This window comes from Dermochelys coriacea, chromosome 1, assembly GCF_009764565.3.
Source record: "Dermochelys coriacea isolate rDerCor1 chromosome 1, rDerCor1.pri.v4, whole genome shotgun sequence".
Classification (NCBI taxonomy): Eukaryota; Metazoa; Chordata; order Testudines; family Dermochelyidae; genus Dermochelys; species Dermochelys coriacea.
The window spans coordinates 208183580-208197935 of NC_050068.2; the positions used below are offsets into that span (position 1 = coordinate 208183580).

A 14356-nucleotide genomic window follows, 5' to 3' on the forward strand; every position below is an offset into this window, starting at 1 on the left:
AAGGACCTAATTCTTAAAACCTCTACTGCTTAGTCTGCACAGCAGTGAACTTCTACTCTTGACATATCTCCTTCCCATATCTTCATTTATTTTTAATAAAATACATGTATTTTAATAATAAAAGAAGGATTATATGCAAAATTTAGGCGATTCAGAGTTAAGTTCCACAGTGACATATTACATATTAGCCTATATAAAATGCAGTTGTGTGTCTCTAAACTTATTTTTAAAAAGGGCAGTGTAAACATAAATCAGTAGTACATGGTTCAGCTAATTTTCTACTATCTCACTTGAGAAGCAGTATTAAAACTCAATTACAAGCACACACGATGCAAGAAAATCCTATGTGCTATGGACTCAGTCACAAGCTGCCTTCTGTACCCGTGCAGGGGAGTAAGGATGTGTATGGTATTCGTCCTCTCTGTGGGCATCTACATTTTCAATTTGCATGCAGGATGGAGTTGCTGTGAAGTTGCTACTGCCCCACCTGCACACACTAGTGTGGAGGCTTTGCTCCCTACTTCCAGTACACCAGTCACCACAGTTCAACCATAGAAACCTGCGTCAGATATAGGACTGGGGCAACTTACTCACCCTTGAAACAAGGGATAAGAAGGTACTGATTTGTGACTCTGAATAACTATTTAACCTCTGGTCTGCTTCCGGGGCAGTGCAAATAAGAGCTGTTCTTTACTCAGTAGACATATTTGACTTTAATCCCTCTGTGCTTCAACTCCACATCTATAAAGTAGGGATAATACCACCTCCTCACCTCACATGGTATTGTGAAAATAAATCAATTAATGTTTGTGAAACACTCAGACACTATAGCACCATAGAAAATCCCATGAGAAAATGATCAGGATTTTGAACAGGGTGCAGTTAATAAGGCATGGGGTCACAAATTGAAGATAACACAAAATATTGCATAGCTGCTCATTTAGTGACACCCTCCATCTTGTGCACTGCATAAGTCAGGGAACCTGGGGAAAATAATATGTGACCATGTAAGTAAAGATCATAATGTATCATAATGTATAATCAATGGCAAAGAATTATGTAAACACAGAGTTAAGGCTGCTTGGTGGTATGTTGCTCCTTTGCAAAATGTTGAGTTGATCAAAACTCAAACTTCTGAAAACAAGGAAATGCACAGTTAATATTTCCCATGCAATCTTAACTATGCCTTCTTTCAGCAGTGCCCCAATATGCCCCATTAACACACATATTTTCTCTCTGCCAACCTCACAGTTGCTGAAATATACAAGCTCTTTACTTCCTTTCACAATCCATTCCTTCTCACCTACAGGATTCTACCTAACACTATTAAAAGGCAAAAAAGGAGATTAAAAAGATTGCTTACCCCATCTTCCCTCTGTTTCCCTCGTGCTGGCAGTAGCGAATGGGAATTATTTGCATATGCTCCCAATGCAGTCAGTGTGTTAGGTGAACCTACAGTAAATGGTAGAGCAACAGTTGAGCTTGGTAAAGGTGTGTTTGTTGATATGTCCTCATATCACATGAGGATATGTGTGGATTACTTTGAGGTGTGCGCAACTGAGCTGTGATTATGAGATAATGAAATCTATGTTTTGCACCTGCTTATGCAAGCAAAGGGAAGAGCTGCATGTGTCTCTTCGGGACCCAGTACACATCATTTCAATGCAGAATTGTGTATGTTATATAATTAGCATGGCACAGGGGTTTTACTATAAAGGACATTGTCAGTAGTGAAAAGGAAAGCTACCTCTTGGAAGTCAAAAAGTGTAGGGATAAAGTGAGAACTGCCAAAAGACAAGCAGAACTGGACCTTCCAAAGGAAATTAATACCAATAGTAAAAGGCCCATATAAAGAAAAAAAAAACAAGGAAAGAAGAAGCTGGACCATGAAGCATTGAGGATGGGGTGGAGGTTAAAGATAACCTAGATATAGCCCAACATCTAAACAAATACTTTGCACCAGTTTTTAGTAAGATAATGAGGAGCTTGGCAGCAGTGGCAGCAATGGCAACAAGGATATGGAAGCACAAATTACCTCAGCCGAGGTGGAAGCCAAACTCAAACAGCTTAATGGGACTAAAGGGGTGTGTGTGGATTATCTCCATTAGAGAATAATAAAGGACCTGGCACATGAAATTGCAAGCCGAATAGCAAGGATTTTTAATGACTCCATAAAATCGGGGCTCATATCCTGTGACTGGAGAATTGCAAATATAGTACCTACTTCTAAGAAAGGGGGAAAAAAGCCATCTGGGAAACTACAGGCCCATTAATTTGACCAATCGAATGCCAGGTCTTAGAACAAATTTTCAAAGACAGAGTAATTAAAGACAAAGAGGAAAACAGTACTTGGAATAAAAAGCAACACGGTTTTACAAAATGTAGATCGTGTCAGACCAACTTTCTTTGAGAAGACAAATGATTTTTTAGACAAAGGAAATGCAGTAGATCTAATCCACTTGTATTTCAGTATAAGGCAGTTCCACATGGGAAATTATTAGTTGAACTTGAGAAGATGGGGATTAATACAAGAATCGAAAGGTGGGTAAGGAACTGGTTAAAGGAGAGATACAAGGGTTCACGCTGAAAGATGAATTATCAGGCTGGAGGGAGGTTATTAGTGGAGTTTCTCAAGGATCAATTTTCGGACCAATCTTATTTAATATTTTCATTAATGACCTTGGCACAAAAAGTGGGAGACTGCTAATAAAATGTATGGATGACACAAAATTGGGAGGTATTGCCAATATGGAGGAGGCCTGGGAATATCATACCAGGAAATTTGGACAACCTTGAAAGCTGGAATAATAGAAATGGAATGAAATTTAATAGTGCAAAGTGCAAAGTCATCCACTTAGGGACGAACAACATCTGGAATATTGTGTGCAATTCTGGTGTCCCATGTTTAAGAAAGATGAATTCAAACTGGAACAAGTACAAAGAAGGATACTAGGAGGATCAGAGGAATGTCTCAGGAGAGGAGACTTAAGGATCTTGGCTTATTTAGCCTAACAAAATGAAGGCTGAGGGGAGATATGATTGCTCTCTATAAATACATCAGAGGGACAAATACCAAGGAGGAATAAGAATTCTTTAAGTTAAGGGCCAATGTTGGCACAAGAACAAATGGATATAAAGTCGCTATCAACAAGTTTAGGCTTAAAATTAGATGAAGGTTTCTAACCACTAGAAAAGTGAATTTCTGAAACAGTCTTCCAAGGGGAGCAGTGGGGGCAAAAAATGTAACTTGTTTCATGACTGAACTTGATAAGTTTATAGAGGGGATGGTATGATGAGGTTGCCAACAATGGCATTTGGACCATCCACAGCTGCTATTAGTAAATATCTTTGACGGCTGGAGATGGGGCACTCAATGGGAAGGGCTCTGACCTACTACAGAGAATTCTTTCCCAAGTGTCTGGCTGGTGGATCTTGCCCACATACTCAGGATCTAATTGATCACCATATTTGGGATCAGGAATAAATTTTTCCCCAGGTCAGATGGGCAGAGACTCTGGGGGATTTTCACCTTTGTCTGCAGCATGGGACACAGGTCACTTTCTGGTTTGAACTAAAGTAAATGGTGGATTTTCTGTAACTTGAAGTCTTTAAATAAAGATTTGAGGACTTCAGTAACTTAGAGAGAGTTTATGGGCCTATTACAGTGGATAAGTGGCCTGTGATGTGCAGGAAATCAGACTAGATGATGATGATGGCCCCCTCTGGACATAAAGATCCTGAGTCTATGAGTAGTGTAAGCATTTATTATCTTCATGCATCCTAGGTACAGTGAGTGTGGCTGGTGTCAAGTGCAGCTGTACTGACTGGTGGAGGCAGTAGAGAGATGTTTGGGAGATCTGTGGATTATTTTGACACGTGTGATAGAGTTGTGACTATAATATGAGATCTATGTTTTGGACCCTCTCATGTATGAGAGGAAAGGGAAGAGGTGCAAGTGTACCTTCTGTTTGCAATATGTGTCATTTCTGTGCTGAACTATGTGCGTTATGTCTGTAGCAGGCCACAGAGCTTTTATTACAAAGGATATTGCTGGCAATGAGGTGGAATATTATACGATTCTAATACTTTAATAATGGTTAGGTGAAAGTGTAGGTTGAGATGGCATTCTGTGAATAATGGTACATCTACATTTGAGCTTGGAGATGTGATTTCCAGCTTCCGTTGATGTACCCGCAGTATCTCAGCTTGAGCTAGCATGCTAAAAATAGTGTAGCCAGAGCACCAGGGGTGGTGGCTCAGGCTAGCTGCCTGAGTACAAATCCGCCTGGACCCTCTGGGTACATACTTGGACGGCTAGCCCAAGTCAACACAAGTGATATTCCAGTTACACTGATATTTTTAGTGGGCTAACTTGAGCAGACCTAGAATGGATCCATCTATGAGATCTGGAAATCACACCTCCCAGCTCAAATAAGGGTAAGGGGCTGTAAAAGGCTGTAAAGTGGTTCTAAAATTGTACACATGGTATTCTTTCTTGGGAGTTGGCCAAGTGTGTGAGTATATGCCAGGATCTGGAACCTCCTGAATCTTTTAGTGCCAAGGTCCAGTGTGAGTATGTGCTATGTATATATTGAAGCATTGCTCAAAAAGAGAGAGGTGGTGTGGGCAATCTTTTTTTTTTCTTCTCCTTTTTGTCCTTTAATAGTGCAAGATGGAATCCTGTGGGTAAGAGTGAATGGATTTTAAAAGGAGGTGAAGAGCTGGTACATTTCAGCAACTCTGGGGACGGCGGAGTAAAGATATGTGTGTTAACAGAGTGTATTGGAGCATTGCTGAAAGAACACAAAGTTAAGGTTGCCCAGGCAATCTTAACACTGCATTTTACTCATCTTGTGCAGTAACAGAAGTTCTTGGAGATGTGTGTCCCTAAGGGTGCTCTGCTTCACGTGTATATATGTCCCATGTGCCTTTAATCAGAGATTTTTGGTAGCAATGCCTATTCAGCCCATGCATGAGCCCTGCACTTTCTTGTGCCCCGTACTGAGGATATATAGGGCTGTGCAAGAAAACTGCCCTCACCTTCCTCTCTACCACACAGCCTCTCAAAGGAAACTCTGAAGCACAGGTGAAGGAAGGCAGATAGTGGAGCACCTGTAGAGACACACATCTCCAATTACTGAACAAGATGAGTAATCTCTCCTTCTTCTTCGAGTAGTCTCCCGCTGGGTGCTTCACTTCAGATGACTTCCAAGAAGTATCCTCACCAGAAGGAGGGAGCTTCAGAGCTGACTCTAATATTGAAGACAAAACTGGATTGTCCAGGGCAGCATCAGATCTAGAAGAATGAACCATCATATAATGTTTGGAAAGGGTTTGCATCGAAGTCCAGGTCACAGCATTGCAAATCTCAAGAATGGAAACATGTTTAAATAACACCACAGAGGTATATAAAGACCTCACAGAATGAGATGGCACCTTAGAAGGAAGCTGAATATTGGAAGACTCATAACATGAGATAATACATCCTGAGATCCATCTCAAGAGACTCTGGATAGAGACTGTGGACCCCTTGGATCTGTCTGCAGTCAAAACAAATTGTCTGGGAGATTTTGTAAATGGTTTGGTCCAAAGGCTAATGCCCTCCTGTCATAAATATAAAGGGAAGGGTAAACACCTTTAAAATCCTTCCTGGCCAGAGGAAAAACCCTTTCACCTGTAAAGAGTTAAGAAGTTAGGATAACCTCGCTGGCACCTGATCAAAATGACCAATAAGGACACAAGATATTTTCAAAAGCTGGGGGGAGGGAGAAACAAAGCCTCTCTCTCTGTCTGTGTGATGCTTTTGCTGGGGACAGAACAGGAATGGAGTCTTAGAACGTAGTAAGTAATCTAGCTAGATATGCGTTAGATTCTGATTTCTTTGAATGGCTGAGAAAAATAAGCTGTGCTGAATGGAATGGATATTCCTGTGTTTGTGTCTTTTTGTAACTTAAGGTTTTGCCTGGAGGGATTCTCTATGTTTTGATTCTAATTACCCTGTAAGTATTTATCATCCTGATTTTACAGAGGTGATTCTTTTTACTTTTCTTCTATTAAAATTCTTCTTTTAAGAAACTGAATGTTTTTTCATTCTTCTTAAGATCCAAGGGTTTGGGTCCGTGGTCACCTATGCAAATTGGTGAGGATTTTTATCAAGCCTTCCCCAGGAAAGGGGGGTGTAACATTTGGGAGGATTTTGGGGGGAAAGACATTTCCAAACGGACTCTTTCCTAATAATAATACCGGTTAGATGTTTGGTGGTGGCAGCAAAAGCCCAAGGACAAAAGGTAAAATAGTTTGTTCCTTGGGGAAGTTTTAACCTAAGCTGGTAAAAGTAAGTTTAGGAGGTTTTCATGCAGGTCCCCACATCTGTACCCTAGAGTTCAGAGTGGGGAAGGAACCTTGACACCTCCTAATGTCCAAGTATGGAAGGCAGCATCTTCCTTGGACTGATGTGGCTCTGGGAAAAAAACCAGGGAGATGGTTGACTTGGTTGATGTGAAATTCAGAAGTCACTTTAGATGGGAATTTAGGATGTGGCCGTAGTGAAACTTTGTCCTTGGAGAATATTGTGAAAGGAGGATCTGCCACTAAAACCCACAGTTCTCCAACTCTTCAAGCATAAGTTATGGCCACCACGAAGGCCATGTTCATGGACAGGTGAAGGAAACAAGTGGCCATTGGCTCAAAAGGGGGGCATCATAAGAAAATTAAGTATCAAGTTTAGATCTTGTATAGGAAAGGGCTGCCTAATCTAAGGAAAAAGGTGTTTTAGGCTTTTTAATTAATCTTGTTTAGGGATGAACAAACACTGTGAATCCTTCAACAAAAGAATGGAAGGCTATTATAACTGCCAATTGAACCCTGATGGAACTCATGGATAATCCTGACTTCTTTAATTCCAACAGATAGTCTAGGATAGCAAAGAGGGGAGAATTAACAGGCAAGAACTGTTGTTGGAACACCAATGTTGAAATCTCTTCCATTTCTGAAGGTAAGTACTTTGTGTAGACAGTTTCTTGCTGTTTAATAACATCTGCTGTGCCTCTGCAAAACAGGAAGTCTCTATTCCCGAGATCATTGAGCAGCCAAACTTTGAGATGAAAAACTCCCAGGCTGGAACAGAAAGTCTGACCAGAGTCCTGAGAAGCCAAGTGGAGAATGGGTGGAAAAGTCACTGGCAGACAGCAAAGCAAATCAGGTAAGGGTACCAGATCTGTCTGGGCCATGTTGGAACAACTAATATAGTTTGTCTTTGTCTTGCGTGATCTTGTTTACCATTCTGAGGATCAAAGGTGTTGGATGAAATGCATAGAGAAGACCTTTCGTCCATGAAATGAGGAAGGCATCCCCCAGTCAGTGACCAACCAACCCTTCTCTTGAGCAGAATACTTTGCACTTCCTGTTGGTGATGGTGGAAAAGAGATCCACCTCTGGAAACCCAAAAGTCAGAAACATATGACTGAGAATCTGTGCATCTAACTTACATTGATAATCTTGAGAGAAGTGCCTGCTGAGATCATTGGCCATATTGTGTCATATCCCTGGAAGATAGGTGGCTGAAATAAGGATATGCTTTGCTGTATCCTTACGAAGTTCCATAGCTTTATTGCTTTGCACAAAGAGAAGTGGATCCCACCCCCACTTAGCCCTGATGGTTGTTGTAGAACATGCAGGACATGACCTTGACAGATTTGCCCCTGATTAATGGGAGGAAGTGAATGCAGGCATTCCTTACTCCTAGCAGTTCCAGAAGACTGATGTGTAAAAGAACTTCTTGCATGGACCATTTGCCTCAAATGGTGTGCATTCTTTAGTGCTCCTCCAACTTAATGATATGGTGATGATCGGGCGAGGTACAATGAACAGGACACCTGCAGAGATGTTCTGAGGGTGCTCTCACCAATTGAGTGAGTCGTGTACCTGGCAAGGGATACATACCAGCTTGTTCAGACTGTGTTTTGGGTATAAACTGTCCTGAGCCATCCCTGGGAACAGTGAAGGCATAATCTGATAGGTTTTGTCACAAAGGTACAAACTACCAAGTGACTCAGCAACTGAATGCAATTTCTTGTTGATGTCTGTGCACTCATTTGAATTCTTGAAATGAAGTTTGCTAGTGTTGTGAACTTTTTGATATTGAGCTGAAGATGTAGCCTACGGAACAGGCACATTGTTGTCTTTATATTGAAGATCAACCCTTGAGCAGCTAGTCATTGAGATATGGAAAAACTATTGTTCCCCAGTCGATGAATACAGTGGGCAACTACTGCCATCGTCTTTGAGAACATTTTTGGGGTTGAGGAAAGGCTGAAAGGAAGCACTCAATACTGGAAATGATCCTGACCAACTAAGAACTAAAAAACCTCTTGTGAGATGGGTAAATTGCAACGTGAAAGTATGTGTTCTGAAGCTCGAGGGCTGAGAACCAATCCCACGAATTCAGCAATGGAATTATAGCTGCGAGAATCACCATCCTGAATTTGAATTTTTATGATTATGTAGATTTAGAATTGGTCTCCATCCCCGGTTCTTTTTTGGGACAAGAAAATACCTGGAATACAATCCCTTCCCCCTGATCCGAGCTGGAACTGAGTCTATGGCACAGAAAGGAGATGATTTCCTGTCTCAGCAAGTGGGTCCCTGAACAGAATTGGGAAGGGAAGTGGGGTGGAGGGAAGGAGGAGAAATGGATGTAGTAACCTGATTTTATAACCCCCAAAACCCATTTGCCTGATATAATTTGTTCCCATGCAGATAGAAAATAGAAGAGAGAGTCTCCAAAGGGGAGGAGCTGGGTATATTGGTGTAGTCACAGATTCATGATGTGGTGTTGTTCCAGACACACAACCAATATATCAAAATTGCCATTTTGATGATAAGCATAGTTGAATTGTAGATGTAGTTGAAGTAGGTGGTCTCTTTCTTTGAAATATTTGCTTCTTTTCTGGACAGCTCAGTAGATCTTTGAAATCCATAAAACTGAATGGGATCAGGGCTGGATTAATGCAGGGGCTTTAGGGGCTGTAGCCCAGGGTCCTGGGCTAAGGGGGACCTGGTGCAGCAAGGCTCAGGCAGGCTGCCTGCATAACATGGCCCCACACCGCTCCCAGAAGCGGCCGGCTGCTGGCATGTCTCTGGGACCCCTTGCAGGGCAGAAGGCAGTTCTGCGTGCTGCCCCTGCCCCCAGCACCACCCCTGCATCTCCCATTGGTTGGGAACCAGCCACAGGAAGCTCCGGGGCGGGGACGCTGGGGGCAGGGGCAGTGCGCGGAGCCTCCTCCTGCCCTGCAAGGGGTCGCAGAGACAAGCCAGCAGCCTCCCGCTTCCGGGAGTGGCATGGGGCCACGGCATGCAGGCAGCCTGCCTGAGTCCTGCTGCACCGCCAGCTGGGAGCCACCTATGGTAAGTGTCTCCCGGCTGGAGCCTACACCTCGCACCCCATCCTGCACCCCAACCCCTTGCCCCAGGTCAGAATCCCGTCCTGCACCCAAACTCCCTCCCAGACCCCGCACTCCATCCTGCACCCCAACCCCCTGCCTCAGGACAGAATCCCCTCCTGCACCAAACTCCCTCCCAGAGCCCACATCCTTCACCCTCTCCTGCACCCCAACACTCTGCCCCAGCGTGGAGCCCCCTCCTGCACCCAAACTCCCTCTCAAAAAGAAACTAATATAAGAGCTGTTCTAAGGTAAGACGTATGCTATTTTGAATTAACTTAACTATATTCTACATGTTTTAAGACTGAAATGTAACCACAGAATGGCTTTATGTTAATTAAAAGGCAAGTTTAGCGTAGTGCTAATAGCCTCGATGCCATAATTGTGATAATTTTGTTTTAAATTAGGAAGAAGACTTGTATACAGGGGCCCCACAAAATCTAATAGCCCGGGGCTCACAGGAGAGTTAATCCAGCCCTGCATGGGATGGGATCTCTGCACCACATGGATTCTACTAAACTTTTGTTACTTGCAGGTGTATATACCCCAAGGAATCTTAAGGTGGCCTTGGAATCCTGTAGGGTGTGCAGTGACTCATCAGTGGATTCAGCTAAGAGTTTTGATCCATCAAAAGGGAGGTACTTTGGAACTGTCTGGGGCACCTAGAAAGTTGAAGCCAGGATGCCCAATGGATGGTGACTGCTGTTGAAACAGAACAAGCCGCAATGTCAACTAGGTTTAAGGAGGCCTGAGATGAGGTTCTAGGCAGTAGCTCATCTTCAATAATAATAGCCTGGAATTGCTTGTAATGTTCTGCCTGAAGGTGCTCAATAAAGGAGGTGAACTGAGAATAATTGGTGCGGTTATATTTAGTCATAAGAGCTTTGTAATTTACAATCATAAACTGAAGGGTGGCAGATGAGTAGCTCTTACAGACAAAAATGTCAAAGTATTTGTGGTCCTTATCGTATGATGTTGATTTAGTGTGGTGCTGTCAACCACATTCATTTACAGCTTCCACAACTAGAAATGTAGGTGAAGCATGTGAAAATAAAAATTCAGAATTTGTGACTGGAACATAATACTTTTTATCAGCACATTTGTATGTTGGTGGAATCATTGTCTGGGTCTGCCAGATGGTCTTGGAGGGATCCAAGAAGGCCTCATTTATTGATAAGGCCACTTGAGCAGAGGGTGTCCATTGCAAGATATCTAGAAGAATGTGCTGTGACTCTTGGGCCTCTTCTAGGGGGATCTGTAAGGAGTCTGTAATATGTTTAATTACTTCTTGAAATGGTTTAAAATAATCTGCTAGAGAAGGTGGAGGTGACATAACCTCATCATCTGAAGAAGAGGAGATATTAGTTCATGGAGTAGCCTCCTTATGTGTTTTAGTCTCTTTGTTCTTCAAAAGATTCCTGTGATTGAGGGGTTGGAGGACGAGTAGATGGAACAGGAGACTATCTCCTTTGGTGGTTCCCCCGAGAAAGACTATGGGCTTGAGAAAACTGCTGTCAATAGGCAGCCCAAGGATCCCAATATGGCCACTGAGGAGGTCTAGAGGGCATAGGAGATGACATCCCGTGTGGCTCAAACCAATGAGAAGGGGCACAAGATTGCCTCACTTACAGCTCCTCTCTTTCCATGAAGGTGCCAGTGAGGGTGCCTTCTGTTGGCAAGTAGGGGAACCCTGCGCTGAGATTTGGGCATCTGAAGAGAACTGCTCATCAACTAAAGAAGGAGCCCTGCCAAACTCAGAGGTTTCTAAAAAATCAAGTGGTACTGGGGAAAGGTCCAATCTCAGTCACCGTGCCATTCTCAGTACTGAAAGAAGCTCAGTACCCATTAAAAGAGGAGACTCCAATTTGTCTGAGACAAATAAGTTTCTTGAGTATCTAAATTCTTGTGGTACTAGATGGATTTGAGCTGAAACAGGGCAAGGTTCCACAGTCGGTACTGAGGGCAGTCCGTTTAGGTGGGTCCTGTCTGATGCAAGTCACCGGTACCAAAGAAGATGACTGCTTGGGGGACACCCAGATGCCAGTTTCCTTGCCAGTATCGAGAGAATCTGAGTGATTTGTTTAATTACCAGACATTGCAAAGGGGCTGTAGGTACGACCTCCTTAGAGGTAGAGCATTTAGACTCTTTCACAGCATGATCATGCTTTTGCAGTACCAGGGATGTTTTCAGTACCGAGGCATGTTTGGGACCACGACCCTTAGAAGAGCTCAGAGCCCTAATGCAGAATCAATACCAGCAAAGCCTTGAGCCTTCACAGTACCTAGACCAGCATCTGCGGTCTCCAACTGCGTCTTATCTTGAGAAGGAGGCTTTTTTGAAGTAGGGTCTTTGTGAGGAGAATTCTTCTTTTTCTTACGAGTCTTCCTGGTATCCTCTGATTAGCTGTCCTATGAATCATAGAATCATAGAAGATTAGGGTTGGAAGAGACCCCAGGAGGTCATCTAGTCCAACCCCCTGCTCAAAATAGGACCAACACCAACTAAATCTTCCCAGCTAGGATTTTGTCAAGCCGGGCCTTAATCACCCTAAGGATGGAGATTCCACCACCTCCCTAAATAACCCATTCCAGTGCTTCACCACCCTCCTAGTGAAATAGTTTTTCCTAATATCCAACGTAGCCTACCCCCACTGCAACTTGAGACCATTGCTTCTTGTTCTGTCACCTGCCACCACTGAGAACAGCTGAGCTCCATCCTCTTTGGAACCTCCCTTCAGGTAGTTGAAGGCAGCTATCAAATCCCTACTCACTCTTCTTTTCTGCAGACTAAACAAGCCCAGTTCCCTCAGCCTGTCCTTGTAAGTTATGTGCCCCAGCCCCCTGATCATTTTCATTTCCTTTCGCTGAACGTTGCCCACATCCTTTCTGTCGTGGGAGGCCCAAAATTGGACACAATACTCCAGATGTGGCCTCACCAGTGCTGAATAGAGGGGAATAATCACTTCCCTCGATCTGCTGACAATGCTCCTACTAATGCAGCCCAATATGCCGTTGGCCTTCTTGGCAACAAGGACACACTGCTGACTCATATCCAGCTTCTCATCCACTGTAATCCCCAGGTCGTTTTCTGAAGAACTGCTGCTTAGCCAGTCGGTCCCCAGCCTATAGTGGTGCATGGGATTCTATGAAGGTCTAGATGAATGCGATGCAGATGTTGATGAGGCACTATGCTCACTCAGAGGCTGATGTACAAGGGGGGTCTCCTGGCCTGGATCCAAGGCCAGATGAAGGAAATGTTCTATCATCAGGATCTTGAGTCTTATCTCCCTGTTCTTCCTAGTTCTACTTTTAAATGCTGAACAGATATACACTTTTTAGGAATATGCGTATCCCCCAAACAGTGAATACACCAGGAAACCAGGAATGCCCCCCACTGAGCAGGCTAGAGTTCAGGCAGGTGAGGCAATGCTTGAATCCTGAAGATCCTTGCATACCCCAGATTAGGGGGGATCTCGAGAGTGGGCCACTCTTGAGGGGAAAGAAATATAAAACAAGCCTATCACACAAAATAAAACATATAAAATAAAGATGTAAATAACTGCACTAACTAAATTTAAAAGTAGAAGCTAAACTTGAATGATAGAAGCAGGCAGGCAACACACTCTGTCTCAGGCCGAGGCGGTTGAGAAGAAACTGAGGGTGGTTCGCTTGCACAGCCCTACATATTCTTGGTATGGGGCATGAGGATGTGTAGGACGCATGAATGGGCTGAACTGGCACTGCTACCAAAAATCTCCAAGCAAAGGCACATGGGGCACATAGGTACCTGAAGTAAAGCACCCACAGGGACACTACTTGAGGAAGTAGTTTGAGTTTTGCTCAACTCAGTGTTCTGCAAGGGGGTGATATACCAACAAGCAATCTTAATTCTGCATCAATATAGTTTTTTGCCATTAAACTTCCTAGTTTTTTGAACAGGAAAAGATATATTGTGGTAGGGGTTAGTAATCATTTAGACAATTATACATATCATGCCCATCATTTAGTAGACTGAGCCAGCCTGCCCCCTCCCATCAGTTGCGCTCCACCAGCCCTGTCCTTCTCCAGCCATGCCACTGACTCATTCCCTTCATTCCCCTTTCCAGTGTGGACACTCCCCACTAATGTACCTAAGACTCCCCATTGCAAGCAGGGAACGCATCGCCCTGAAGTCTTCACTCCCTGATATTCAAACTTGTCTATAGCCATTACGTCCCATTCCTATAACCCAACTCACATGAAGTGCCTGGAGCAAAGGACAACTACGTTACAATGGAACAGTGTTCCTGGTTGTGTTGCACAGTGGTTGGAGGGTGGAGTTTGTGGTAGGCCAGCAAGAGAAATTACAGATAGGATTTCTGTTCCAAGATCCTGACAGTTTTATCTTTGAGGGAAAGATACTCTGACCCCGTCCAATACATGTACCCCATCTTCAAGAAACACTGAAGTGACAGAGGTTGTAATGTTTCTATGCCATACAGTGCACATTTCCCAGTGAGATATGAACCCTCCAATGTCCCAGTTAATGTTCTTCCAACACTTATTAACAGCTTTCATGCAGTGTTAGGGTGCATTGGCAGAGCTGTGTGGTGCAAGCAGGCAAGGGTGCAGGGCATCTGGGGTGCACAGGCTGAGCTGGGGATGTAGGGGGCTGGGGTGCACTGAAAGAACAGTGAGGTGCAGGTAATTTGGAGTGCAGGGTGGCTGGGATGCACTGGCAGAGCTGGGGCTACAGAATGGGTGAGTGAAGGAAGGTTGGAGTGCCTGGCACAACTGTGGAGTGTATGGGAGTTGGAATGGGCTGGCAGAGCTGGGGGAGCCATACCTCCCTCACATGAACACCCAATCTATCTCCCCTCCCCTACCATCCATCCCCATTTTTACCTCTCCCAATAACCCCTCGCTGAAGTCCCAAA

The 14356-nt window shown here is 43.8% G+C and overlaps 1 protein-coding gene across 1 annotated transcript in view; it reads right to left on the bottom strand.

Annotated features, from left to right (window-relative positions):
* Nucleotides 1-14356, bottom strand: part of SPAG17 (sperm associated antigen 17) — a 289645-nt gene that overhangs the window by 166037 nt on the left and 109252 nt on the right.